Below are 5,000 nucleotides of genomic sequence, written 5' to 3' on the forward strand. Positions count from 1 at the left end.
GAGGATGCCAGAGGATGAGGATGAGGATGAGGATGTCAGAGGATGAGGATGAGGATGAGGATGAGGATGAGGATGAGGATGAGGATGAGGATGAGGATGAGGATGAGGATGAGGATGAGGATGAGGATGTCAGAGGATGAGGATGCCAGAGGATGAGCAAGGAGATGTTCTCATTGTTGTGTCCGTCTTCATGGCTATCTCTCTCTCTCCCTCTCTCTCTCTCCCTCTTTCTCTCCAGCCAGGGTCGGATTAAAGCACAGGTTAGATATGGCTGCAAAGTAGGGCTGCCCCCACCTGATAGGCCAAAAGTCAAAAATTGCAGAATTGTGACGAGATGCAATGTTGAAAAATGTATCTGTTGTGTTGAGTACAAGTTGGTAGACATGGTACTCTTAATTCCTAGCTCGTAATTATGACACGGTCAATGTAAATTTGACACAAAATTTGCCTTCTGGGGGGGCCCACAGAAACCTGTAGCCTAGGGCACCCTGGCCATCTTTATCCGGCATTGGATGTACTGTAGCATGTCTGTCTTTCCTTTTCTATTTTACAAACACACTTTTGAAATATTGTCTCTCTCTCTCTCACTGCCCTCTCTTTTGGCTTGGGGCAGGGAAGCAGAGTGGTGATAATGATGTATCGATGTGCATTGATGTATCATTTCAACATGCAAGAAGAAAATTCTCTGAGAAATCGATGGAAAACATTGAGAAATCGATGGAAAACATTGAGAAATCGATGGAAAACATAACCTCAGAGTGTACTGCACAAAAGGCTTTTTATCCAGTTTTTCCACGCGGCTACATGTACATGAAAAAGAGTATCTTAATACACTTTAAATGCTGTGGAAAAGTATTGCTTAGTTCATACTTTAGGGACTGCCTCCTTCAATCAATGGAACAGTTTCTCTCTGTAGTTGCAATAAACCATGTAGGTACTGAAGTTTGTGCATGCGTGCGTCTGTCTGTGTGCGCGTGCGTGCATGCGTGCGTGCGTGTGTGCATGCGTGGAAATTTGATGGAGAGAGATGAGTTTCGGGAGTTGGAGAAGAATATGGAGATGAATCATCAATATATAATTGGAGAAGAATATGATGGTGATGGAGAAGAATATATTTTAATTTCCCTTGGCTTGATGTGGGCCCCATAGTGTCAATTGAACTTTGTTAGAATGCCAGGCCCACAGCCTATCTGAGTGTTGTTACAGGGAGATATGGCAGTTCTGAAGGCAAAGGGTGTTCAACCCAGCACTAGGAAGGTGTACCTAATAGAGTGGGCTCCAACCCAGCACTAGGAAGGTGTACCTAATAAAGTGGGCTCCAACCCAGCACTAGGAAGGTGTACCTAATAAAGTGGGCTACAACCCAGCACTAGGAAGGTGTACCTAATAAAGTGGGCTCCAACCCAGCACTAGGAAGGTGTACCTGATAAAGTGGGCTCCAACCCAGCACTAGGAAGGTATACCTAATAAAGTGGGCTCCAACCCAGCACTAGGAAGATGTACCTAATAAAGTGGGCTCCAACCCAGCACTAGGAAGGTGTACCTAATAAAGTGGGCTCCAACCCAGCACTAGGAAGGTGTACCTAATAAAGTGGCTGGTGTTTGTGTAAGTGGCCTCAACGTCTACTTAACACTGGAGGCAGCAGACCTTCAGTGGCAAAGTATTTCAATAGGAGCAATGGGCTTTGTGGTTTTGGATGACAGAAAGCACGAGTGGATTTTGTAAAAATAAATAGATGTTCGTGAAACTGCACAATGATGGACTTATTATTATGGTTGTACAAGGTCACACGCACTACAACATTCACTAAAACTCTGGAAGCAGAAGACCTTGTGGTTAAATAACTCATCTTGAATTGGCTTTTCCCCTCTCTCTCTTTTGTTATTTTAGGTGACAAAACGGCAAGATTGTATTCCGGGAAAAACATTTATGAAGCTACACAATAATGGACTTTATTATTTTTTGCTTGTCAGGGAGAGTGAGTAATGCACCCATTATCAAAGGCTGTTTTCTATCATTCAATTCAATTCAATTATTTTATTAAGGGATAGCCCCTTGAGATGTTCCATCTCTTTTTCGAGGGGGTCCCTATAAACATCAAAAACATACATTACACACAGTCACACATCCACATCAGAGCTCTTCATCACTACAGGCTAAGCAGTCCAACGTCTCTACCTCAAATAGATTTATGGGAAAAAACACAAAAAAAATACATTTGTATAACACTAAAGAGAAATGATAAATAAAAGACAAATAAAGGACTCAGGAGAAAACCACAGTTGAACCCAGGTACTAAAGCAGGCATACTTTTTTTGTTGTTGTAAGTCAACGACCAAGAAAGCAAGTGCACTGGTCACATGAATGCAGAAAACTTAGTAAGGATGATTTAAAGAGAGGAAAATATGAAATAGATCTCAATGAGCTGGGTAATCTATTCCAGTCAGAAGGGGCTTTAAATTTGAAGGCACGCCTTCCTATTTCTTTAGATATGCTTGGCACAGAAAAAAACAAATGATCAAGATGTCTAAGTCCATGAGTGGACCTATATGGATTTAAATAGTTTTGTAAATAAGATGGATAATTAAAGAAATAGCATTTATAGATAAACTGAAGCCAGTGTAGTTGCCTTCTGGTCTTGGGTGATAAGAGATTCAGTTGCTGATACATGTGACAATGGTGGGTAAGGTATGGACATCTCAATACAAATCGACAGAGGCTGTTGAAAGCAACATTTAAAGATTTGAGGTTTGATTCCGTTGTATTCATATACACAATGTCATTATAATCAAGAATGGGAAATAAGAGCTGTGTTACAATTCGTAATCTGATCTGTGGAGTGAAACAATTTATAGAGCGATATAAGAGACTTAGATTGAAGTTAATTTTCTTGACAACAGAGTCAATATGTGACTTGAAGGAGAGATTTGAGTCAAGCAGTAGGCCCAGATATTTAAATTCTTCCACATTCTCCATAAGTGTATCATCTGCAAACCTTATTGACAGAGTATGATCTTGCTTATAACGGGTCATTTAGTTGCATATAACTATCATTAGGTACGGGGCACAGGGGTGTTTGTTAGGGGTGGTGGTGGTTGGTGTTGAAGGGGGGGTGTACTGGCTCGGAGACAAGCGGGCAAACTGCTTTGAGATCTGACTCATCGTCTTTTGTGCTGCTGCTGCTGCTTGTGCTGGAAGAAAAGCTGAAAGCAGCTCGTTGTGAAAATGCAACAGTTTTCTTTTAAACAGTCGTTAATTTTTCGCTGGGTACTCTCTTGAGCATTCTGTGCCAAGCCTCAGTATTTTTTGTTGTTGCTGCTGCTGCTTTTACAAAGACCACACACACACACACACACACGCACGCACGCACGCACGCACGCACGCACGCACGCACGCACGCACGCACGCACACACACACAAACACACACACACACACACACACACACACACACACACACACACACACACACACACACACACACACACACACACACACACACACACACAGAATGACAAAGTAATTGGCTGGTGTTCTGTCTTTTAATAGCTGGCCATTACAGACTGTGGCTTTTGGACACAAGTGTGTCTAGCGACTTCTTCTAAGTTTCTGGAAAAACTGAAATTGAAATTGTCAGCGTTCATGAAGGCTTCTGTGAGTGAGGAAAAAAACAGCAGAGTGTTGGAACAGCTGCTTTTGGTGTCCCCTTGCTAAGAATCTACATGTTCCCCCTTAAATCGCAGATGTATATTTAAAGTGGTAAAAATTAGCTTTTAACTCAGAATAATGTGCTGGTTTAAATTGGGTTCATAGTTAAAAGGATTCCCAGTTGGACTCATGGATCATGTATGGGCTCTTGAAAACGGAATTCATGAGGGAACATGTTCCTATCGTTCTCTCTCTCTCTCTCTCTCTCTCTCTCCTGCTCTGATTCTTGCCGTCTCTGATCTGCTACTCTAATCCACTTATGTCCTTACACAGACTCTTCCCTCCATCCCAAATGTCAAAGCGTTCACTCATACTGTCGCAAACTGACCCAAAATAAACCACACAGGGACACAGATCATTCCCAGCTGAGAGAGAGAGAGAGAGAGAGAGAGATGGTTGTGGAAGACGATGGGGATAGCTGTGTCCTCAATCCCTCCATCACAGGATCCATCCATCTCTCCATTCATTCATCTCTCATCCCTCCATCCATCTGCAGCCTCCTGTGCTGAAGAGCCCTGGCCACGGCACCTCTCTGATGGGCTGCTACTGACCACATGCCCCTAACCCTGGAGAAATGTCCTGGATTTAACACACACACACAGACACACACACACCAGGGCTTAACACTGACACTAGCCAACCAGCCAAATGCTGGTAAAACTTGGCTGTGGCTGGTAACAATATCAGTGTCACTAGCCAATTTGGCAGGTATAGCTTATTCTACTGTATGGTATGACATACCAGAATAGCCTACAGTATATTCTGCACTTTGCCACTTGAGTATCAATTGTTTGTGTTTAAGTTTAAGAGGAAGCTCAGTCACTCAGTTTCTATTTGTGTGATTTAGTTCCAGAGATACTGTATGCACTCATCTTCTTTCTTTAGCACCTTCTGAGGTTAGATGTACAGCGTCATAATAAACAAACAAACAAAATTCAAATGTTTGGCTAGTAGAATAGCTGGATGGCTAGTGACTCTGGAAAACCACTAGCCATAGTGTCCGGAAAGCGAATAAGTTAATGTCAAGCCCTGACACACACACACACACACACACACACACACACACACACACACACACACACACACACACACACACACACACACACACACACACACACACACACACACACACACACACACACACACACACACACACACACACACACACACACTTTTTTAGCACTTTTATTTGGATCGCAGCACATTAAAAGTTATACAGACCCAAATACTGATGGAAATCAGAAATCACAGAGTTGCATAGGTATGATCATGTTGTTATTCAGTCCAATATTT

Source organism: Engraulis encrasicolus, chromosome 24 (genome assembly GCF_034702125.1).
Source record: "Engraulis encrasicolus isolate BLACKSEA-1 chromosome 24, IST_EnEncr_1.0, whole genome shotgun sequence".
In the NCBI taxonomy this organism is placed as follows: domain Eukaryota; kingdom Metazoa; phylum Chordata; class Actinopteri; order Clupeiformes; family Engraulidae; genus Engraulis; species Engraulis encrasicolus.